Source organism: Globicephala melas, chromosome 12 (genome assembly GCF_963455315.2).
Source record: "Globicephala melas chromosome 12, mGloMel1.2, whole genome shotgun sequence".
NCBI classification, from domain to species: Eukaryota; Metazoa; Chordata; class Mammalia; order Artiodactyla; family Delphinidae; genus Globicephala; species Globicephala melas.
Window position 1 is genome coordinate 11,292,576 of NC_083325.1, and position 25,734 is coordinate 11,318,309.

Below are 25,734 nucleotides of genomic sequence, written 5' to 3' on the forward strand. Positions count from 1 at the left end.
ACACTTGGTGTAGACTGTCTATAAGTAAGTCATTTGTGAACCCACTTACTTTTCTATTAATTTGTTTGCTTATTGGCTCAGAGGGAGAGACCAGCATCTTGGTTTCTCACGTTTTTGACCAGCATATAAAATACTCTTTGTGAGGCAGTGAGGAGTTTTGTGGCTCTTTTCAACTTTGCAAACCCAAGTACATTCTTTTAAGTAAACTCTTTATTGAAGCGAAACACGCAGAGAGAAAAGTGCACGAATGATAAGCATAAGAGCTCGACAGATGTTCACAGTGTCCAAACCTATGAAATCACTGCCCAGTTCAAGAAACAGGACATTAGCTGCACCTCAGCACCCCTTGTGCCTCTTTCCAGTTACATCCCCACATAACTACCGTCTGGACTTCAATCTTCATCAGCTTTGTCTGTTCTTGAACCTGGTGTACGTAGAGCCATTCAACCCTCTTGGTTGTCTTGGTTCTCTCACTGGGCGTGAAGATCTCAGTTCTGTGTTACCGTGTGCTGCGTTCGATTGTTCAGTTTCACTGTTAAGGACGCCACAATACATTAATCCATTCCACTGTTGTTTCCAGTCTTTGGCTACTATAACTGGACGGTTACGAGCAGCTCTGTACATGCCTTCAGTGTTAATAAGTATGTGTTTCAGTTGGGTGTATACAGAGGGGTAGAAATGCTGAGCCATGGGGGTATTACAACACTCAGCACTCAATACTGCCAAACAATTTTCCAGAGTCATGGTACCACTTCACGCCCCCACTAGCCAGTGGATGGCAGGTGTATTTGCCCCATATCCTCGCCAGCACTTAGGTTATTAGTCTGTTCATTTTCAGCCACTCTGGCAGGCGTGTAGATGTGTCTCCTTGGGATTTCACTGTGCACTCTGCTTCTCACGTTTACTGGTAAACTATATCCCTTCTTTGTGAAGTGCCTATCCAAGTCTTTGGCTCATTTTTTTCTATTGGGTTATTAATGATTTATGGAAATTTTTAATGTATTCTGGATACAAGTCTCTTATCAGTTTTATGATCTGCAAATATCTTCTCCCACTCTGTGGCTTGCCTTTTCACTCTCTTAATGGTTGCTTCTTGCAGTGTTTCCAGAGTTTATCATTGTCCCTAGCTGAGAGGAGAGAAGAGAGGAATGACTTTATGCTACCCTGTCTGGAGCAAAAGTCCTTTCAATAACTTTTCAATGAAAGAATGCATTGACTGAAGCACTGATGAGTCCATCTTGAATACAATTCATTGACCTAAATATAGCCAGGCTATAAAAAGGAAACAAATCCCAGACTCTTAGAATTGGTAGGCTCTTAGGCTGTAGCCTACCGTCCTTCACAAAGGAGACCTTTCCATAGAGCGCCCACCCCTCACGTATGGACCTCCACCATACCATGGGATTGTGGGAATTATTCAACTAGTGGCCTCTTTGTTGCACTCTGGGCAGAGATATTCAAGGAAAACTTCATGGATCCATCGTACAGAGCTAGGGAGAAAGAAGCAGAGTAGCCAATTTTAATTTCTGTAACTAGTATATTTCAGGACAATGCATGAACACCCAGTAAAGACGAATGTTTATTGTGGATGAAAAGGGCACACGCGGAGAAGAGAGAAAGCAAAACAAGTGAGCTTTTCAAACATACAATTTCACTCCTTCTCAACTCAAAAAAGGAGGCAGAAACCTGCTGTCCAAAGCAGGAAACACCAGCTGACAAACTGCCCACTTGGCACCCGTGAGCCCCAGCTGGCCCTATGACCCCACTCCTATTTTAAGTCCATGACGTACAGTCAAGCTTTCCTTTTCTGCACCTGAAAGAATGACTTCAGTCCAGACTGAGTCCTTGCTAGAAGGGATGGAGTTATTTTTAGACCTGGGCCCGTAGTTGGCCTCAGTCTAATCACTGAATACTTCAGGGGAATGGAAAGCTGACTTTCTGAGTAACATCCTACCTGGTGTCCTACTAGAGGGAACCTTATTTCTCAGACAGTTTGTTAGTTTGGAGCCAGTTGCCACCGCCAAGGATGACTCTTGGCTCTCCCACTGCACGTCAAAGACTGCACTCTGAGCCTCCCACAACAGATTATACCCACCTTTCCAGTGGAAGTGAGCCCCAGGCCAAGCTGTTCTTTCCCTCACTGGCTTACTTTCTCTGGGAAGCATGAGAACACAGCCAGATCCTGGGGGTCCAAATCTGGATTCTACGGCTCACAAGCTGTGTCTTTGGGCAGATTACTTCTTGGGGACTAGTTTCCCAATCTACATAAATTAGACGAATAACTCATGGTTATAAGGATTAAGTGAAATGTTGTAAGTAAAAAGCAATCCATGGTGCTGGTGCTAGGGAGTGCTCAAAAATTTTTAGCTGCTGTTATTATCATTATCATTATTATTATTAAAGTGCTCAAAGCACTTTTATTTGTTGTTTCGTCCTGTCTTAACAAGAATCTTATGAGAGAGGGGTTATTGTCACCATGTTATAAATAAACCATTTATAACCATTCTGCAGTGAAGCTCAGAATGGATGTGTGAGTTGACAAGTCACAGGGCCACTGAGCAGGAGAATTGAGTTTTCTTGGCTCCAGTGACAGTCCTGGGGGCAGCACAGCAGACAGTGCAGGATCACCTACAACAGCAGCAAGCAGTAGTCATACCTGCACCAAGTACACTGCTCAGTTGTCTGTACATTGCTCTCACTTAATACTCACGACGACTATAGGCTCTTGTTTCTGCCATAACCTCCATTTCAGATGAGGGGACCAAAGTTCAGAGAGGTCAAGGAAGGTGCCCAGGGGTACACAGCTGGGAATGGTGGAGTTGGGGGGTCCACCTGGTCTACCACGCCCAAGCTGTGCTCTCAGCCCCTGTGCTTCTGTCTGCTGCAGCAACACCCTCAGAACAAGTGGAAGCACTTGCTTGATCAATGCAGTCAGTGAAAGGAGGACAGCTTATTCTTCTATGTGGACAATCATGTTGCCTGCAACAAAAGATAGTTTTAGTTTTATTTCTTCTTTTCCAATTCGTATGACTTTTATTTCTTTTTCCTGCCTTATAGCAGTGGCTAGAACCTCCAGTACTGTATTAAATAAGAATGATGACAGCAAACATCCTTGCTTTATTCCAGAACTTAGAGTGAATGCACTAAGTCTTTCACCATTAAATACAAAGTTTGATGTAGGGTTTATGAGGTTGAAATAGTTCCCCTCTGTTCCTAGTGTACTGAGAGGGTTTTTTTTTTTTTTTCATCATTAATGGGTATCTAATTTTGTCAAATGATTTTTCTGCATCAATTGACATGATTATATGCTTTTTCTTCTTTGATCTGTTGATACGGTGGACTATATTGACTGATCAAATAGTGAATCTATCTTACATACCTGGCATTAATCCTTCTTGGTCATGGTGTCATGTTCTTTTATAACTTGCTGTATTTGATTAAAGTTGGTTGATAATTTTTCATCTAAGTGCTTGACAGATCTTGGTCTTTAGCTTTTCTTTTTTTTTTTTTTAACTGCCTCTGGTTGGTTTTGGTGTCAGAAATGATGACCACATAAAAAGAATCCCCTCTCCTATCTTCTGAAAGAGACTGTGTACAATTGGCAGTAATTGCTCTTTAATAACTGTTCGGTAAAATTTTCCAGGGAAAGCATCTGGGCCTGAAGATTATTTTGGGGGAGTATTTTAACTACATACTCAATTTCTTTAATAGTTACAGAGCTGAATAAATTATCTATTTAATCTTGGCTGAGTTTTGGCAGTTTGTGGTTTTTGAGGAATTGGCCCATTTCTTCTAAATTGTTGAATTTATAAGCATAAAATTGTTTGTCATATTTTCCTATTATCATTTTAATGGCTACAGAATTTGTTGTGGTATCTCATTTCATTCCTGATACTGGTGATTTGTGTCTTCTCTCTTTTTTTTATCGTTGCCAATCTTGCTAGAGGTTATTAATTTTACTGATGTTTTTCTGAAGACCATCTTTATGTTCCCATTATTTTTTCTATTATTTTCCAGCTTTCAGTTTTATTGATGTTCTCTCCTTAGTATTTCCTTCCTTTCGTTTGCTTTGAGTTTAGTTTGCTCTTTTTAAATTTTTTGAAGTCGGAACTTAGATTAGTTATTTGAGATAACTGCTTTCCAATGTAAGCATTTAGCGCCATAAATTTCCCTTTCAGCATTGCTTTAGCTGCATCTCACAAATTTTAATATATTTATCTTCATTTTCTTTCTTTCTATGTACTTTTAAAATTTCCTTTGAGATCACCTCTTTCACCCATAAATTATTTAGTTTATTGTTGAGTTTCCAGGAGTTTGGAGATTTTCCTGGTTTTGATTTCTACTCTAATTCCATTATGGCCAGACTCTATATGATTTCGATTCTTTCGAATTTGTTAAAGTTTGGATGTGGTCTATCTTGGCAAATGTTCCATGGGCCCTTTAAACGCTGTTGCTGGACAGAGCATTTTATAAATGTCAATTAGATCCTTTCAGTTGATGGTATTGTTGAATTCTTCTATATTTTTTCTTTTCTATATTTTTGCTGATTTTCTCTTTAGTAGCCCTATAAGTCCTGAGTGGGAGGTGAATGGGGAATTTAAGCTCCCAACAACAGTAGTGGATTTATCTCGTTCTTCTTTCAGCTGTCTTAGTTTTTGCTTCATATATTGTGAAATATGTTGTTGTTTGGTTCACAGGATGGCTGTATCTTCTTTGTGGATTAATCCTATATGTCAACATGTAATCTCCCTCTTTGCCCATGGTAACTTTCTTTGCTCTGAAGTCTACTTCGATGTTAACATAGCCCCTTCCTTTTGATTAATGCTTGCATGGTATATGTTTTTCCTTTCTTTTGCTTTCAGTCTACCTATGTCACTGAATTTGAAGTGGGTTTCTTGTAAATAACATCTAGTCGGGTCGTGCTTTTTGATCCATTCTGCCAATCTCTACCTTTTAATTGGTGTACTTAGACCATTTGTATTTAAGGTAATTACTGATCTATTAGGACTAAGTCTGACTTTTTTTTTTTGCGGTACGCAGGCCTCTCACTGTTGTGGCCTCTCCCGTTGCAGAGCACAGGCTCCGGACGTGCAGGCTCAGCGGCCATGGCTCACGGGCCCAGCCGCTCCGCGGCATGTGGGATCTTCCCGGACCGGGGCACGAACCCACGTCCCCTGCATTGTCAGGTGGACTCTCACCCACTGCGCCACCTGGGAAGCCCCAAGTCTGACATTTTATTATTTGTTTTCTGTTTGTTCCTTCTGTTTATCATTCTTCTGTTTCTTTTTTATTGACTTCCTCTGGGTTACTTGAACGTTTTTAGAGTTCTTTTTTGCTTTAATTATATTTTCAGTATATCTCTCCATACAGTTTTCTTAGTGATCATTTTGTATGGAGACTGTTGCTGGGAGACCTTTGAGAATGAGGAAGAAGCTGCTGGTGGGCCTGGGTCTCCTTATGCCACTGCGTAGAGGCCAAGGAGACGTATGGTTTCAACTGCTGCTGCAGCTGTGGGTGATTCAGACCACCTGATGGTATCTCAGTTTGGACCAGGAGCCAGAAGTGTCCAGGGCTTTGCTGCTGCCAGTGGACTGGATTGTCTTCAAGGACCCTAGGTCCTTGCAGACAATCCAAAGGAGGCTGGAACTTCTTACTGGGTCTCTGTTGTGCTTTCCTTCTCCTGGACTTTGGCCAGAAAGATTAGGATATTCTTGGGGTTTTTTGTTTGTTTTGCCTGAGCCTGTTGGTGATTCCAGGTTGCAATCCTCTCCTGTGCCCTGTTCAGGGTACATGGAAGATAAAAAAGCTCAGGGAACTCAAAAAGTTGTTGTTTCTCAAGTCTTGAGGATTCTTGCCAGTCTACCTTCTTCTTTTCCAACTTTCAGAGTTCTTTTATCATTGTCTATTGAATAGCTTCCAGAGTTTTTAGTTGTATTTAGAGAAACAGAGTAGGGAAAGTGAATCTACACCATCTTGTTCCAGAACCAGATGCCAAAACAGCCTATTTTTTAAATGTTTCAGACATATTTTCTTTCCTGGTTGATTTTCCAGAAAGCAGACAAAAATACTGTCAGTGGTGCTTCCTATGATCAGAACTCCACCCTCTGCTTTCTTGGAAGAGATCAATTGCATTATTCAACGTTTCTCTGAGCCTACTCTGTATTCAGTCCACAGGATATTAATTCCTTTGGAAAACCCAAACAGGTTATCACTTCTTTCCTGGATCGAAAGTTGGTTCATAATGTAAACACTTGTCTGTAACACCGAAAACGGCTTTTCTCTGAGTTCTCCCCGTTCCTCACCCAGTGTCTTGAAGGAAGAGGTTTTCCTTTGGAGCCGAAGGCTACGACTACGTTTATCTAGAAACAGATTACCATGGAACTACTGGAGTTTTCTTAATTACAAATGTTTAGCTGCACCAGTAAAGACCTCGTATCTGTGTTTTACTTGTTTCTCATCTTGGGCCTTTGCCTGACAATATTGGATGGGCTTTTGGCCCAGTGACCTGCGGGAATGTGCAGTATTAAAACCTGGAGTTAATGTTTTGAATTTACCACAGACACAGTAGCCAGTACACTATGCCAGCGGATCGAGCTTTCCCCTCATCAAAAAAACTAAAAAATAAAAACACTGCTTTCTATACCCTCACCATAGAGATAATCTTCTGGTTTCTCTTAAGTAACCAGAGAGTAGAGAAAAAAAAAAAAAAAATCCAATTTGCTGAATATCTTATACCTTGAAGACACAGTTTAGGAAAAAGTACACTTGATGTAACATGATTTATACCACTCTTTTCTTGTGCCATATATGACTCTTCCCAAGATTTTGAAAACAATTATAAAATGAATTAAAATATGTGGCAAAACTTGTGAGTTTACATGATTTTAGGCTTACATCAGTACAGTGATTCATACAGTGTGGTAAATAAAAGCAGCTTTTAAAATGGAATGTCTGTCCTTAAGTTGAAATTGAATGTTCACGTGTGAAGTAACACATTTTATATTTTCTTTTCTGAATTCCCCTTATCTGCCCTGACCATCTTTAGAAATAGTTTTTCAAAACATATGCCATTTTCTGGCACTACAGGAAAAGTTTACTGCTTGAGTACAGGGTTAAAAAGAAGCCAGTAAATTCACATGCTCTACCTGATATGGGCACTGCTCGCTCCAAATTTTCAAAAGACCCAGAGAAATCATGTACACCCAGCTAACCAGCATATGGAAACCGCTTTTATAAATTTTTTGAAATTATTTTTAAAATCTGTGTTGAAGCACATTTAATTTCTTTTAATTTGTAAAAGAGGGGCAATTTGAGTGATTTCAATTTACAAATGAAGGGAAGAGTCCCAGAGACATCTGTAACCTCAGCAGAAAATGCGAACATAAAAGTTTACACAAAACCTCTGTTTCCCGTAGACATGTGTCAAGTGAGCATTTTATGTCAATCTCCCCACAAAGTATTTGCCCTCTACACTGATAAGGCAAAAAAAGACAAAAGCAAAATAAAAATATGAAAAAAAGTGACTGTCTTTGACTACCTTCAACAAATCTAATGTTAAAGAATAAAATAATAATAATAAACAAATCAGCTCACAGAGAAAACTGCTCTTCCTCTGGTTCCTGTTGAAGTGAGGCTCCTTTTTTATTTTTTATTTTGGGAAACCTGCAAATGAAGGCTTCCTTGAAAATGGATGAATTCTGTAGAGTTTCCAGACTCAGAAGATAAACAAAGCAGTCAAATTCTCTCCCCTCCCAACCCCTACCCTGTAAATACCCTCAGGCCACAGTCTGGGCCTCCCTCTGCTCCAGTGTCTACCAGGGGGCTGGGGGCTGGGAAGGCCAGTGAGGCAAGGGTGAGGCTATGGAGAAGGGGGAAGGGAGGGGGAGAAACGGAGAGCCAGGGGAGGTGTGCTCAAGGGGTGAACTCCAGCTGCCGCCGGTTGACAAGATCACATACATGCCCGCACACACAAAATGTACACAGTGGAACTGGTAGAGAGAACTGTTAAAAAAAAAAAAAAAAGAAAGAAAGAAAGAAACGAAAGAAAGAAAAAGTACTGCTACATCAGCTAAAACTCAGTCATGTTCTTTCCTGGTTTGATGTCAGCTCGAAGGACTGGCTTGGAATTGCCCGCAGCGATATTGGGCCCCTGCCCACACAGCAGGCAGACAGCTTTCCCAGCCAGCAACAGGCTTTTAATAAAACAGAATGCTGTCCCATTACTAAGGCCACTGACAACTGTCCTGAGAATGGGCCCCAGTCCAGAAGAACTCCCTCCCCCAAAGCAGCAGCCCTGTTCCTTATCGGGAACGCCCACTCTGGGGCTGCTGGCCCAGGAGAAAGGCCCGTCTCCCAGGAACTTGCTGAGTGAATGTTTGCAGGCGGACACCCCAGATCCTGCAGCTGCCTGCTTCTGCAGGGTCCTCACCACCCTAGAGCATGCTGCCCTGCTAATTCTAGGAGCGCAGTTTGGCTTTTATGAAGGCTCCGACCTTGACAGTCAAACGGGATGGGTTTAAAAATAAGGAGCTGGCTTTCACAGGAAGGTTGAAGACCTTTTGTCCCCCTCTTTCCACAGCAAGCTCTCATGAATCATGCCAGGTCTGGATCTGGACCCGATTTCCCATCTCAAGCGTAAGGAACTTTAACACTTTGGGAAGGGTCACCGGGCTATTTGTTTTCTCCCCACTTGGAATGAATTGGAGTATATTCCGTTGGGGACAGTAGTTTCTGAAGTTTTCAGCTGCAGTCTGATAAAACAACCCCACTTAATGGGTGAGCTCCCAGGGCCGGCACCGCCTGGACTGCCCTAGGGCATCGGAACTGTGATCCTGAAAGATCTCCATGAATATTGCCCCTAGCCCCACAGGCATCCACAGGGTCCTGCTGCATTGCACAGAAGTGGCTGAGCCTAGAAACCACGCCATGCAACCAGCAAGGAGACTTTGATGACCTCATATAGACCGAACTCCAACCTGAAGTCATTGTCATTGTTAGGAAAGGTGTGACAACCTAGATTCTATCCCCAAATCTGCCCTGGCTTCCTATATAGCTTTAGGCAACTTAATATGTGTGTAACTCAGTTTTCCTCATTTGTAAAATGCAGAGCAGGTTGTCGGAGGAGAGCGAATCATCAGATCATAGGCTGGTACTTTCCTTTACCACGCCCATGCAGGCATTGTGAATCCCTCACAGCACCTTTCAGTGTCCAGATGTGAAACCCAGTCAGCCATAACCAATCGATCACAGATGGCACTTGAGTAAAGACCTGTGAGGGTTTCTAAGTTTTCTTCCAAGTGTGATGGTCTATGCGTCTATGAGTCTAAATCCAATCTATTTCTATTTATGTGGAAGTTCTGGGGAGGAAATTGAAGGAATCGGTGTTACAGGTGGTGTTTTCATTCCTTCTTTCGCTCGAAATTCGTGACTTTGGCAGTGAAAGGAGGAGAGAGGAAGTATACGGAGGGAACATCTGGGCATGTAGATGGTGTCAGAGTGCGGAACTGTGTCTTCTGGACCGCAGCCCAGATCCACCCCAGAACAGTGGGGTCCTGGCAGGAAGCAAGCTGTATGAACCCAAATCCGAGAAGAACACGCTGCAGGAGACTTGCTAGTGCGACCGGAAAGAGTTTAACTGGAAACTTCAGAGGGAGGCATTTTTAAAAAGCTCAAATAAATCTATAAAGCCAGAAGAGCTGAAGCACAGCCCTAGAATGTCAGCTCTGTCCTTGAAAGTCAAAGCAACTGCTCTTGCTGACTCCAGCAAAAAGGGAAACGTATTAGAAGCTACAGAGAAGCTCACGGAGTCAACAGGAAAGCTGGATCCTGAGCTGAGAGCCAGTTCAGCCCAGGACAGAAACTCTTCCACTGTCAAGCGTCTCTGGCGTTGCTCAGTCCAAGGCTGCTTGACCCAGCTTGGCTCGGGACTGCCCTGGGGCAGAGCAGGGGGCTCAGCAGACAACACCGTGGACACCTTTTCTACTTCCCTGCGAGGGGCACAGCACCTGGACTCCCTGATCCACTGAGATGGCACAGGGGTCAAGGTCGGATCACAGAGGGTCACGCAGCTGCACAAAGGCAGGGGACAGGGATTCCAGGCTACTAAAGAAAAAATGGTGCCTGGCACTGTATGTGACGGTGTCACACCATAACCACAGTGAGTGACCAGACTTGTATTAGGACAGCCCAAGAGTGCATTGCAGAGAAGTAACAAACAAACATAAAATCCGGTCCAGCAGGCCCACTGGGCAGAGTTGAGGGTGATTGCCAAGGTTAATTGCCAGGTGTGGAAAACCCATCTCGAAGGCACGGGTGGGGTTAAAGGACAAAGAAAAAGCCAATTAATTACCAGCCATCAGGACCAAGCTGAGGGGAGTACAGGATGGAGTCTAGCAGGTGTCAGAGTCGAGCATCAGGGCCAGGGCCAGGGTGAAGGAGGGAGTAAAAAGCGGGACCCGAGGGCAGGGCTCAGGGTCATCTTTCTCCACTCTGGTGGGGTTTGTCTTGCTGGAAAGAGCAGCATTTAGTGGCTAGCTGCCATCAGCCGCATCAGAGCGGAGGAGGTGCCCAGGTGTCCGTGAAATCACTCACAGTCAGGAAGGCTCCCGAGCTCTGCTTTTCGGTGAGCGCATCTCCCAAATTCAGAGCCCAGCTCCCCCTTTTCTGGGCATGGTGCCAGTTCCCAGGGGTAGGAGCCAGGCTCTGTGGTCCTGACCCTCGCCATGGCTCTGCTGGGCTGGGGGCCCGGGTCGCTAGGAGGTTGGGGGAGGGGCTGGTGGAGGAGGCGGGCAGGGGGAGGGGCTGGAGCACCATCTCGCTCCCAAATGAAGCAGCAGCAGAGCCAGATGGAGAGACCAGAGCCTGGGGACGTTGACAGGGCTCTGATCCAGCTGTGCCTGAAGCCGATTGACTTTTGGACTTTGTTTGATGGTGAGCCCTTGGGGAAAATTCCCTGAGCCCATGGACTCTCTTTTTGTGTATAAGCCAGTTTGAGTTGGATTTCTATCGATTGTCACCACAAAGGGTTTCAGTAACAGATAGGTAATAATACTGATATTGATCACGACTATGCACTATTTCCTTCATAACAACTCTAGGAGGTTAAAGCTATCATCACGCCCATTTTGTCATGAAGAAACTGAAGCCTGAAAAGATGGGCAAAATTTCCTAGTGCCACACAGTCTTAACTTGAGGGTCCAGGGGTTCGAGTATCTGATCCCAAGTGAGGAAAGAGATTGGGGGGAAATCCCAAATTCTGCTTATATAATAGCGACTAATCCCAGTGAGGGACAAAAAGAAAGGAAATGCCTAGAAAAAAGCCCAATGTGGTCCCAAAGGGTGATCACAGGCGATCTCAAATCTTTAGAAAGGCACCCAAAGGTGAAGAGAGGCAAAGAATCAAGGAGAACATGCATGAGGGGCCCGTACCTGTGAGAACAGTCCTGGGAAGGGCTAATGTCCAGAATAAGCAGAAGTTACTGTGGAGCCACAATGTTAGGAAGGTTTTTAAAGCTACTGGAAGAGTAGAACAAGAAAGGGACAGGGCTCTGCATGGAGAAGACTCTGAAGTGTAAAGACTTGACAAAAAGGAGTCAGATTCAGCAATTTCAATTTAGCTTCCCTGTTTTCTAGTTCTTTATAATGTTCTTCCAAAGGTAGAACCCGGGGCTGGTGAGAAGACAAGGCAGCGCTCAGATACCCAGACACGTTAAATGAGTTCATCTTCAGCCCAGGCAAAGATGGAAGCCCTCAGATGACCTCAAAGAAGCACCGTGATTAAACACTGGGCAGCTGACCCCTGGGCAAACTGTCCATTTTCAAAAATTGTAAAAGGGTAGGTTGCTTGATGGTAATCCCTGGGGGAATATTCTAGAACTTTTGACCATGCAGATTGAAAACTTTTCAAAAAGAACATGGGGGTGGAGGACTTCCCCGGTGGTTCAGTGGTTAAGACTCTGCCTTCCAATGCAGGGGGCACGGGTTTGACGGGGAACTAAGATCCCACATGCCGTAGGGTACAGCCAAAAACTAAAAACAAGCAATTCAGGTCCTTCATGTATTGAAAAAAAATTATTTAAAAAAACAAAAGAACACGGGGAACAACATGGGTTCAAGTCCCCCACCGCTGCCCCCTACCACCAAACTCCCAGGAATCTTTTGTGATCAAACAGCTGCAATCTGGTAAGCGTTGTGTACCTAAAATAACATCAACCAAGCAGCTGACAAAGTCTCATTCTTGAAATGGAGGAATGTGGACCAGGTGAAAATAAGATGAGGTGGATCCCTAGCTAGTTGAAAAACAGAGCCCAAACAGAAAGATGAACACTTTGAAGTCTTGTTGAGGTCGGGGATGGGGGGATCCTAGATCTGTGCCAGCGGCTGTGTCCTTCCACCCGCCCAGCCCTAATGGTGTCCCTGGAGTGTCCTTTGACGCCACTGATGGCGCAGGAATCAGAGCCGCACCACGGTCGAGGGTATCAGTGCTGGGGGCTGATGCAAATCCATCTGCTAGCCGCTCCCTGCTGACCCTAGGAAACTCACTTCCGCTCTCAGAGCTGCAGTTTCTTTCTTTGTCTGCGCAATGGGGATAAGAACAACCCCATTCCCCACCCGCCCCCAGCAATGTCATCCGTAGGGCTGAGGCCGGGGATGTGAAGCACACAGTTCGGCGTCCGGCCGTGACAACTAATGCCTTTGTCAGCATTAGGCTGTTGCCCTAGTGCTGGCCATCTCTGTGCCACCCCACTGCCCCGACCTGGGAGGCACGGGACCTGGATCCCCGCTGCCTCGGCTGCAAGTCACAGTAGCCTTGTGACTTCGGTCAAGGCACCCCACCACTCCAAGCCCCGGTTTCCTCATCTGTAGACACAGCTTTCAAAGCCTTGAACAAAGATGTCAAAGGCACTTGTGTCAAATATGTGGGCAACTAGAAGCTCAGAGGGACGATAAATGAAATAAATAACTAAATCGTGAATGACGCAAGCTCATTTCAACTGGACGGAATAAGAGGCCAAACCGACAAGATCAATAAAAATCGAGTCAGAATATATGTCAGTAAAAACACTGAGAATTAAAAATGAAACACAGAAGAACATGCGGGGTAGGGGCATGGCTGTCAGCTGCCTGTGTGAAAATAAGATCTAGGGAATAACCCAGATGTCCAAAGGTAGCATGTGAAATAGCTAATGGACCAAAGTGACCTGGGAAGCCATGTACGGTTCTGAAGGCTGAGAAGTAGGTGTCAGAATATTCTGACACCTTGGAATTTAAATGGAAATTATGCTACAAGATAAAAAGCCAAAGACCAAATAATATCTACTTGATAGACATAGTTATGTAGAAGTGTTACATGCAAATTTATAGCAATTGGTGGAAATGTTTCTCTAAACGTTGTACCCTCACCCCCAGAACAAAAGAAAGTCTGGTAGTTTTCGTTGCCATGGAGTTAATGTCAGTGAGTAATGCATGGGATTGCTAAAAGCTGATGTACCTTTAGTTGTATCAGTGGAAGTATAATGTCTCTATAATGTGCTGGCCCCAGGTACCAGGTATGTCAATCTCCTAAGAGCTCATCCAGGTAACAGGCGTGATGGAACACGGTGATGGGTGTGGCCATCCCGCACAAACTGATTCAAGTATACTTCTGGACTGACCTTTTGAGAAGAAAATTAACAATAGATGGAGGAATTAAATGTGGAAATGAACTCACTGTACCACTAAAAGAAAATAGGAATAAACATTTATCTGCACCTGGGAGGGATGAAAGCATCCTGAAGATAAAATTAATGGGAATAATCATAAAGGAAAATATTGGTAGACATAAAAAATTTTTAACTTCTCAGTCATAAATTACCATAACAAAATTAAAAGACAAGAAAATAACTGGGAAACATATATGACAGATAATGTGTAATTATGTGTGTGTGTGTGTGTGTGTGTGTGTGTGTGTATGTACATAGCACAAGACTAACAGAAAAACAGGCAAAAACACACAAGCAAGTATTTTAAAGGAAACTAAATGCAAATGGTCTATAAGAAATTAAAACATGCTCAAACTCAACAACAACAAAATAAATGCAAATAAAAACAGTAAGCTAGAGACTTCCCTGGTGGCTCAGTGGTTAAGAATCCACCTGCCAATCTAGGGGATACAGGTTTGATCCCTGGTCCGGGAAGATCCCAAATGCTGTGCAGCAACTAAGCCTGTGCGCCACAACTACTGAGCCCACGAGCCGCATCTACCAAAGCCCGCGTGCTCTAGAGCCCGTGCTCCGCAACGACAGAAGCCACTGCAGTGAGAAGCCCGTGCACCGCAAGGAAGAGTAGCCCCCGCTCGCTGCAACTAGAGAAAGCCCATACGCAGCAACAAAGACCCAACGCAGCCAAAAAATAAGCACAAATTTTAAAAAGATCAAATAAAACAACAACAGTAAGCTAACATGTGTCCTTCAAGATGGCAAAAATAGATGACAGTATATACAAGGGTCCAGGGACAGGGCAACAGTGTAGCTGGGGGTGCTAACTAGAGTCCCCCTCCTGGCACCCAGTAGCTGAGTGTCTCTGAGTCGTTGATTTAGCCTTCCAAGTCATAAACTGAAGATCATCGTAATTCCTGTCTGACAGGGTTGTCAGGAGGATCGGCTGAGATAACTCTCACCCAGTGGTGACACTTTGTGAAATTTTTTCTAATTAGAGGCAAGCCAGCCAGGTGTGGCTAAATAATTCATGATACATTTATAAGGTGAACTATTACACAGACATTAAGCATATTATAAAAGACTATTTCCTAACGAAAACTGCTAGAGATATTGTGATCCCAGTATTGTAAAGTAAAATACTATATACTTTTTTTTTTTAATACTTTTTTATATACAGAAAGAAAAATAGCCAACATTTTGTTTCTTCTTTCATCTCTAGGTGATGGGCTTTACAGGTGTTTTCTTCTTTTTTTTTTTTTTTTTTAGAAAAAACAAAAGCTATAAAGACAAAAACGGTATTGAAACTAAACAAAGTCAAAACGAAGCAAATATCTTCTATTGTGCCCTGACAATGTCAACTGGCATGTTTAGATTGCTGGGAACCTTGAATGACATGAAGCAGTTGGGGAAGATGACTCTGGGGGTCCAGGGAGTCAGGCTGAGAGGGACACTCTTCTCCACACACTGGTTTGAATCTCTGACACTTTGGACCATGGGCAAGGGTTAGCGATTAAAAATATTTTTTAAAATTTAAAAAGTAAGATAGCTGTGTTCTTTTTTTCTCCCCAGGGGCAGCCAGAGACAGCAGGTAGGTAGCTGGGTGCCCAGGTGGACGCCATACCCCTGAATCCTGGCCGGGTCACCACGGCCTGGCCAGATATCCTAGGCGTCAAGACCACAGGATGGAAGGTCTGGGGCTGGACCTCAGCTGCGTGCCGTGTGGAGGCGTGTTCCACGCTCACTTGTGGCCGTCACCTCACGTCTGGGGGCCTGCTGGAACCCACTCCTCTGCTCGGAAGTTTTCATCTAATTGTGAATTAATTAGTACACGTTAGCGGTGAATCCTATAGCCTCTTAAAGTCCTTTTGGAGGCAGGCAGAGGAGAACATGTTTTAAATCTGAAATCATTAAAATGTCACCGTTACTTGTGCCCCCTAGGTACCGGGGAAGGGGAGGGGTTCATGGATGGCGAGCCAGTGCATGACCAGGGCACTGTTCACAGCTCCAGGTCCCCTCATTTGACCTCTCCCCAGGGCAGGTTTCAAACAAAACCCCTCAGTCTGCTCTTTTCACTGCACCTCAGTGAGAAACAAACTCTCACCGACCCTGGACCCTGAGCGGGGGTGAGCCCATCGCAGGGTCCCACGGCTTCTTCAAGGACAGGGCTGCACTGTGGCTCTGGGCTCTGTCGCAGTGTCACTACACGCAGGCTCCTGGCTCAGCGTCTGTCCTCTGAATCCCAGCAGCTGTGGGTGACGGCCTGCTGCTAAATCCCTAGTGGGCCCAGCTTGGCGCTCGGCTCCTTGGCGAGCTCCTAGCTATCACGCTGTGAAGGACGGGTGTCCCTGTGGCCCTCGAGGGCCTGGCCAACTGCCTGTGGATGTGTGCAGATGTTGAAGGCTGTCTCGACCCCTCTGGAAGGTTTGCACCTACTCAGGGCTTCCCTCAAGGCCCACTCGAGGCTGGCTGTCAGAGGAGTCCAGCAGAGAACCTGGGTTACTCTTACAGATGGCCAGATGGAGACTGTTGTTTGTTTATCTATCTATCTATTTTTGGCAGGGGAAGATTTGTTTTGATTATACCTTTTTTTAGTTAAATTGAAGTACAGTTGATTTACAATGTTGTGTTATTTTCTGCTATACAGCACAGCAGTTCACTTATACATATATATAATGCATACATATATGTTCTTTTCCAGATTCTTTTCCTTTATAGGTTATTACAAAATATTGAGTATAGTTCCCTATGCTATACAGTAGGTCCTTGTTGGGTATCTATTTTATATATGGTAGTGTGTATCTGTTAATCCCAGCCTCCTAATTTATCCCTCTCCCCGCCTTTCCCCTTTGGTAACCATAGATTTGTTTTCTATGTCTGTGGGTCTATTTCTGTTTTGTAAATTAGTCCATTTGTATCTTTTTTTTTTTAGATTCCACACATAAGCGATATCATGTATTTGTCTTTCTGACTATTTTTCGATGAGGTAGGGAAACGCTGAGTAAGAGGCCTGGAGCAACCCCTCTGTGGATGAGCCTACGTGGGTGTGTGTGTGCCCGTGCGGCACGCACCTGTGCACAAGTGCATGTGCATGAATGCTTGCACATGGGCTGAGTGTGCATGTGTGATTGTGCACGTGTGTGCCCTGTGTCCACGTGGGCACCAGGCAGGTGCAGACATCCCCCGGCAGCTGCACAGGTCTGCTCCGTGGTCTGACTGGAATCCCCTTCCCGTTCATCAGACGTTTTACACACGGAAAGGTTAGAGACATTGGCCACCTGCCGTGCAAGATCAAAACATCTGGGTGCCTGGCGTGGCCAACAGGGCTGTTTCCGCGGGCAGAGGCGCTGCCTGGCGAGACATCAGCTGACCTGTCGGTGGACAGGGAAACAGAGTTGTTTCCTGTGCCTTTGATGTTGGGGCCCTGAGGGGTCAGCCTGGGCATTTGTTCTGTGCCCACTTTTCTGGCTCAGGAGGAAAGTAGGCCCACGCTGGGCAGGAAGCACAGCTGCCAGCATTTCTGGTTAAGGACATGACGAGGGAGGAAGAAAGGAAGAAGGAGAGAGGGGGTGGGGGAGGGGAAGAAGAGGGACTACCAACTTGGACTGGAGGGGAGGGGACCCCGATGAGGTTTGGAGAGGGCAAGCAGGGAGCTTGGTGCAAACCCACACCTGCGTTTCTCTCTCGAAATCACTCGCACGCAGGCTGATGGGGGGCAGCACAGGCCCCGCTACCCGGGCCTCCTGCGTGCCTGGCTGGCTGGGTCTCAGATCCACAGCAGTCCTTTCTGGTCAGCTCTGGGCTCTAGACGACAGCCTCAAGGAGACGGTCAAGGTGGCTGAAAGGGTCTCCTCACCACCATGGTGTCCTGGCTTGTTTGGGGGGGACCAGAGAGCCCTTGCAGCTAACCTGCTGGGGACCTCTGGGAAATGACACTCCTCCCCTGGGCCTCACCATGTTGAATACTAATCGCAAAGTGGACTATTGAAGTACTTATCTGAGGGGAATGGAGGGTTTGGAAGCGGAAGCCAGGGGGAGTTTGTTAAATGTGGAAAGGTACGGTGTGCATGTACACGGGGGACTTTTCCTGAAAGCACAAAATATTGCCACAGTGCTGCTAGGAGGTCCTGCATCCCCAGATACACACGTGGGTGGAGGAACACCTGTAGCAGCAGAAGGGGGTCGACGGTTCACGACCGCATGTCTGTATGAAGGCCAGCATATGTGTGTGTGTGTGTGTGTGTGTCTGTGTGTGTTGGGGTGAAGGGGACTCCAAGGACCCCTGAGTAGCGTATGGAAAGTAAAAGTACCCAACACTCAGCTCAAGCAATTGTTTTTCTCCTGGAGGCTAACATTCACGGGCAGGTAGCCAACAGGCACATTAGGATAAGAGATGTTATCTGTTTAGAATACGTTTGCAAAATACATCTTGATTCAGTGAGTGCGCAGCGCGCCCTAACCCGTGTGACACTGCCTTGGCCCGGTGGCCACGCCGGGCGCACTGGAGCTCACAGGCCAGCGTTTGCAAAGCCCAGCCCTCACTTCTCACTCGTCCACTTCCCTCCGGGGTGGATAAACACATTCCCAAAGACCACAGCTGGGGTGTCTGGGAGCCAACAGAAGCTGCTGCTCCCTGCCTTGCTGGAGCTGTCGCTGCTACGGTAGCAAAGACTCGCCATCTCCAGGTTGGAAGACACCCCGGAGGTCACTCATCCCTCCGATGCTGGAAGCCCAGGTCCCTGCGGATACCCTCCTGCAAGGGCCTGGGTTCTGCCAGGCCCCCCCGCTCCTGGGTAAAGCACTGCCCCTGCCTGCACCGCACGGCTGTCCTTCCCCGCATCTAAAGTTTCCGGGTCTGTAGTGCCGCCACTCTTCAGGCAATAGCAAACCAGCATTTATTGGGCATTTACTGTGAGCCTGGCACCGTCTAAGCACTTTATCTGCATCGCCTCATTGGACCCACCCAGCAACGTTTGAGAGAGATACCATTATTACCCCATTTTACAGATGTGGAAGTGGAAGCTGGAGGGCTTAAAGGATTTGTTCCAAATCCTGCCATCCGTGGAATTAGTGTGGAGTCTGGGCTTGAACCCAGGGTTTTTCAACTCTGAATCCCAGCTCCTTCTCATCAAACTCCCTGTTCTCCCGACTCCACATGGACATGCACATCACTCCTCTCCTGGACACATCCTCTAGCTTTTTTCCATATCCCTCCCACCGACCTCTACAATTTCATATCCCCAAAGGGCAGGGGTTCCCCTTTGCTCAGAACTGAGTAAACAAGAAAACGCAATGGCTCAAAGCACCCCGGTGAGGGTCGGACAGACCTGACTTAGCATTCTGTTTTAGCCTCAGCAAATGCCTGTCTCCTGTTTCCCATGGGTAAGAATAGAGACCTACGCACAGGGTGGGTGTGAGAGTTAAACAAGATAAAACAGAAAGAGCTCCCAGCCGGTGTCAGCACAGGAGCGGCAGCTCTGCTAAGGGGGTGCGTAGTGACAGATGTGATAAAGGAAGGAGGACATGTGGGTGGAGGTTGGCCACCAAGTTTCACTCCGTCCCCAACTTCTGACTTTAAGAATCTCCCACCAGCAGGAGAGGGTTTGCTCAAGGACACACACACTAGGAACCCTCAGACCTCAGCCTGGCCGTGGCTTTCTCACTCCACGTTAGCATTTCCTGGGGAAGCACCTGCAGGAGTGGGAAGGGGGTGGGCAGAGGGGCTGGGGAGACTGAAGGCTCCCCTTCAGGAAGCCAAGGAGAAGGTGGGCTCACCAACACTCAGGCGGTGGGCACAGACCTCTAATCTGGCTGCTGTGGAGTTCCCTGTGCCACATCTTGGCCAGCTGCCTCCTCTCAGGGCCTTGGGTCTTCCCACCTTTCAGGGATGATGGGGAAGTCAATTCTGAAGTTCATGAATTCCTAGGCATGAAGGTGCTGTACAAACGTAGACTTTTAAACAAAGGTCCTCATGTCTTCAAACCTCACCTTCTCTAAGAATCCTCCCTGCCCACCTCCGAGGTCCGCCCTTGACCTCTGGTGCTAAAATGACATCCTACCTACCCCTGGGCCGCCTGTCAGGCTCCACCCCTGGGTCTGGCTTTACTCTTCCTTCATAGCACACGTCTGTCCTCTTCCCTGCTAATCCCACGGCCTAGAATGACTCCTGGCACCGAAAACAAGCTCACTAAATAGTGGTTAAATGAACAAATGAACGAATGAACGAATGATTCTTTATATCATTTCAGAAAACTACAAAACTCAGTATGTCAGGGCTGTAGGTGACATTTTCAAATATGACCCTGTGTTCTGATGAAGGTTTATTCAGACCATTAAAAAGTATGCTCAGATTAAAAGGGCCTGGAAACAGCTCGGGGATCCCTCGATAGGAGGACAGATCAACAAGCTGTGGTATATTCGTGTGATGGAATACAACTCAGCAGTAAAAAGGAATGAAGGACGAAACATGGATAAATCTCAAAACATTATGTTGAAAGAAGAAAGCCAAACACAAAAGAGTGTCTGATGCATGTTTCCATTCACATGAATTCTAGAACAAACAAAACAACCTAGGATGCTAAAAAGCAAAACAATGTTTGTCTCTGGGGGGTGGCTGGGGACAGGGATTGACTGGGAAGGAGGACGAGGGAATTTCTCAGGTGATGGACCAGACCCTATATCTTGATAGAGGGTGGGTTTTACTCATCAAGCGGTCCACTTAAGATTTGTGCATTTTAATGTATGTACAACTTTTTTTTTTTTTCCTCTGCGGTACGCGGGCCTCTCACTGTTGTGGCCTCTCCCGTTGCGGAGCACAGGTTCTGGACACGCAGGCCCAGCGGCCATTGCTCACGGGTCCAGCCGCCCCGCGGCATGTGGGATCCTCCCGGACCGGGGCACGAACCCGCGTCCCCTGCATCGGCAGGCGGACTCTCAGCCACTGCGCCACCAGGGAAGCCCATATGTACAACTTTTATCTTAAAAAAAGAAAGATATAAACAAATACAGAACTGTAATTAATAACACGCATGCTGAGGTATTTAAGGGTGAATATTTGCAACTTACTTTGAAATGCATCCTAAAAGTGAGATGAGGACTTTCACTTCCAGGAAGTTGGAACAGACATAATTATCCATTCCTCCTGCCACCCACCACTAAAAACCCTGGACATTATATACAATACAAACATAAGAAGATTCTGGAAGGTGGAGAGAAGACAGACTGATACGGACCTCGGGACGGGTAGAACAGAGTGGTGAGCTCTCTGGTTTCTTTTTGCCTGTGTCTCCCAGGTGAGGTATTGAAGAAGCCGGGAACCCAGAAATTCCAAGAGAGAGCAAAGAAAGAGGAAGCTCCCACAAAAGCCTGCTCTCTCTAGCCAAATGGCCCGGAAAGGGCCAGCCCAGCAAGAAAGAAAAGTTTTAGGCAATAACTCTTCCACTCTAGCCAAACACCACAGAAAATACTGCAGCCCTACCTTCATCAGCAAAGGCCAAGGGGAGCCCTGACGTCCACCATCATCACCAGGCTGCAACATGCCGCAACCACCCTGCCCCACCCTGCCTGCCTCCCACCCCAGGGTGGGGTCTGAGAAGGCTGAGCAGGGAGCTGAAACTTTCATCCCCACTCAGTGGTCACAAGCTCCTCCCCAGTAACAGTGGAGACCACGCGGGGAGGCTGGACTTTCGTCCCCACACAGCAGTAACAAGGAGCAAGGGTGGTATCTGGGAGAACTAGTGGGGAGTCAGGACCCTTTTAACCTCGCAGGGGTAACAAGGCCACGTGAGGAATAGCATCGAGGCACTCTGACACCACCACGTGGGGTAGCTATCAGTGGAAGCCTAGCACTTCTACCCATACCCAGCAGTAAGAAGGAGACCCCTTCCTTGGGTGTCAACAGAGGTCAAGTGAGGGACCTGGACTTCCACCCCACATGGCAGTAATGAGAGAGCTCACTGCCACTCCCCCCCACCCACACCTTCACCCACAATGTCAGAGGAAGCCAGTGAAAACAGATCGAAATAAGATACAGAGTCTCAAAACATAATACCCCAAATGTCAAGCTTTCAGTAGAAAATTGCTCATCATACCAAGAACCAGGACAACCTCAAACGAATGAAGTAAGCCAATGAATAAATGCTAACACCAAGATGACAGAGATGTTAGAATTATCTGACAAACATTTTAAAGCAACCACCATTAAAATGCTTCAAAGAGCAATGACAAATACTCTTGAAACAAATTAAAAAATAGGAAGAGAGATAAAATATAAAGAACTAATGGAATAGTTATCACAGAAAAATACAGTAATAACAACAGCAACGACCAAAACACCCACCTGAATGGAGGCACTCAACAGCAAAATAGAGGAACACAGTGACCTGGAAGATAGGACAGCATTAAATATCCAATCTGAACAACAGAGAGAAGAAAATAGGCTGGGGGATTAAAAAAAAAAAAAAAGGCACAGAGCCTCAGGGACCTGTCTGGCTATAGCGAAAGATCTAACTTCTGTGATATCCATGTTCTGGTAAGAAAGGAAAAGAGGGCAAAACTGAAAAAGTACTCAATTAAATAAGGGCTTAAAACATCCCACGTTTCGCCAAAAACAAGAGCACAAACAAAAACACACAGATTTAAGAAGCTGAGCAAACTTCAAACAGAATAAACCCAAAGTAATCCATATCGAGGCACATCATAGTCAAACTTCAGAAAAACAAAGAGAAAAATATATATATTGAAAACACAGAGAAATGACACTACCTGTGGGGAAACAAATTTGAATGACAGCACATTTTCATTAGAAACCATGGAGGCAAGAGTACTCTCATGTGCTGAAAGAAAAGAACTGCCAACACAGAACTGTATATTCGGTTGAAAGGTCCTTTCCAATGAAGGATCCTTCAGGAATGAAAGGGAAATTAAGACATTTTCAAAAAAAAGAAAAACTATATACCACTAGCAGATATATCAATACCACATAAGAATGGCTAAAAGAAGTTTCCTAAACAGAAAAGAAACAATAAAAGAAAGACTTCTGGAATGTCAGTAAGAAAGAAACAACACAATAAGCAAACATATTGGTAATACTGGTAAATACAATGGGCTTTCCTTTTCCTCTTAATTTTTCTAAATTATGTTGACAGTTGAGGCAAAAACTGTAACACTGCTAATGTGATTCAAAATGTATATAGAAGAAATATTTAAGACAATTATATTATAAACAGGGAGGGGAAAGGGACGTAAAAAGAGATAAATGTTCTATAGTTGACTCAAACTTGCTAAATGATGACGCTAGTAAACTACGGTCTCAACAGATGCAAAAAAATCATTTGATATAATCCAACAGATATTCCTGGTAAAAACTCATGGCAAACTAAGACTAGATGGGAACTTTCTCTATCTGATAAGGGGCATCTACTAAAAACTAACAGCTAACATCATTATTGATGGTGAAAGACTGAATATTTTCCTCCTAAGATCAGAAACTCTCACAGATTCTATTCCACATTGTACTGAAGATTCAATCCAGAGCAATATGGCAAGAAACAGAAATAAAAGCGAGCTAGATTGGAACTAGAGAAGTAAAGCCGTCCTCATTTGCAGATGACATGAGAATCTACGTAGAAAATCCTATAGAAACAAAAAGTTACTGGAATGTAAAAAGTGACTTTAGTAAAGATATGCTGTACGAGATTAATGTACAAAAGTCAATGGTATTTCTGTATACTTTCAATGAACAATTGGAAATTGAATATTTTAACATATCACTTACAATAGTATCAAAAAGTATAAAATATCTAGGGTAAATCTGACAGAAGATGGACAATATCTATACACTGAAAATTACAAAACATTGCTGAGAGAAATTAAAGAGAACCTAAATAAATAGAGAGATACTGAGTTCATGGGTTAGAAGACTCAATATTTTTAAAAAGATTTTTTTAATTGAATGAGTCTTTAAATTCTATAGTGCTTTACAATTTTCAAAAGTTTCACACACATGATTTCATATAATCCCATAATAACCCTTTTTCCCCCTACCCCTATATTACTCCTCCCCACTTCCCTCTCCCCACTAGTAACCACTAGCTTGTTCTCTATATCTGTGAGAAGACTCAATATTTTTAAGGTGTAAATTCTCACCAAATTGATCTGTAGATTCAATGTAATACTGATCAAAATCTCAGCAGATTTTCTGTAGAAATGGACAAGCTGATTCTGAAACTCATACGGAAATGCAGAGGACTTAGAATAATCAAAACAACTTTGCAAAAAAAAGCAAAGTTGAAGAACTTACATCACTTGATTTCAAGACTTATTATAAAGTCACAATAATCAGGACAGTGGAGCAAAGACAAGCACAAACACCAATGGAACTTCAGAATCAAGAGTCTAAAATTAGACTCATTTATGGACAACTGATTTTTTAACAAAGGTGCAAAGCAATGCAGTGGAGATATGATAATTTTTTCAACAAATGTTGAGGGCACACTGGGATATCCAAAGGCCAAAAATGTGAACTTTGATCTGTACCTCATACCATTTACAAAAATTAACTCAAAATGGATCATCATAGATTGAAATAGCTATAGCTTCTAGAAGAAAATCTTCATGACCCTGGGTTAGGCAAAGATTTCTTAGATACAAAGCCAAAAGCATAATCCATAAGAGAAAAAAATGATCAGTTGGAATTCTTTAAAATTAAAAACAAAAAGTCATTGTTAAGAAAATGAAAAGACAAGTTATAGTCCGGAAGAAAACATTTGCAAATCATGTCTAATAAGGGGCTTATATTCATAATATATAAAGAACTGCCAAGACTCAATAATAAGAAAACAACCCAATTTTTAAAAAATGGGCAAAAGTCTTTTCTTTTTTTTTAATAAACTGGGTAATGTTCTTCCTTAATGCAAATATGAATTCAACTTCTTTTTCCTAAAAACATGGATTAGAAGTCTCATGTGAGTCAAGGTCAGGCTCACTATGGCGTTGTTTCAACCACACTTCTACTATATTAATCACCACTATCAGAGAAACCCAGATTAAGATCTTTTAAATAACAGCTTGTATTTACTGAAAATTCTCTCTCTCTCTCTCTCTCTACATATATATGTGTGTGTGTGTGTGTGTGTATGCAAAATATTTAAACAGACATATCACCAAAGAACATATATGAATGACAAACAAGTATATGAAAAGATGCTCATTATTATTAGTCAGAGAGATGCAAATTAAAATCACAAAGAGCTCTCACTACGCATGTATTAGAATGATTACAACAGAAAGTCTGACTGTAGTAAGCACTAATGAGGGCAGGGAGCAACTGGAATTCTCACATTTGGCTGGCGGGTTTTTAGAAATGATGCGGAGATCCTTAACCAAATCTTTTCAAACCCCACTCAAGGAATCCATTCAAGGAACTGTCTTAACTTCTTCCCTGCCCAATTGCCTCTTCACAGGGCCATGGTAAAGCCAGCTTTCCAGGGTCACACAAGGCCACCTCCAGCAGCAGTGAGCTTCTCACGTCAAGCAATCTGGAGTAGATCTAGTTTAACAACAATCTTTCTGGTGTTTTCTCGGAGGCCCCAGACTGCCCTCTTTAGGTTTGCTTGTCCTTGGATTGAGGTGACTTCAAAGGCGGCACGGTGCCCAGTGCAACGGGAAGAGAGGAAGGCAGAATGCACCTCGACTCTGCAATCTGTTCCTAACAGTTTTTTGAGAGTTGAACACAACTCTCGGTGTGTGTCAGCGCTTGAGCTGTGTGTTTCTGTCTGACTGTGTCTCTGCCTAGGTGGTAGGAAGGGTCCCGGGCTGAGGCCAGGAAGGACCTGCTCTAAGCTGATAAAGCCAACGCCCTTATATCAGGAACCCTGTGGTTTTTCTGTCTTTGGAAGCAGCAGGAAGTACTTTTCCCCCAAAACACAGCCCTGTATATTGCTCGCGGGAACAATTCGCACACATCGGGCTGGGAGACCCTGAACACCCAGGGCTGTGTGCTTCATTTCAGGCGAACTGGACACACTTTTCTCCCTTACAC

At 44.7% G+C, this 25,734-nt stretch overlaps 1 long non-coding RNA gene across 1 annotated transcript in view; it reads right to left on the minus strand.

Moving 5' to 3' along the window:
* Positions 1 to 216: 216 nt before the first annotated feature.
* Positions 217 to 25,734, minus strand: part of LOC115842433 (uncharacterized) — a 138,352-nt gene continuing 112,834 nt past the window's right edge. The window contains exons 3-4 of the long non-coding RNA XR_004035282.3: positions 2,096 to 2,979; positions 217 to 1,490 (exon numbers count right to left, since the gene is read on the minus strand). This is a non-coding gene — a long non-coding RNA (uncharacterized lncRNA). The remainder of the gene's footprint in view (positions 1,491 to 2,095; positions 2,980 to 25,734) is intronic.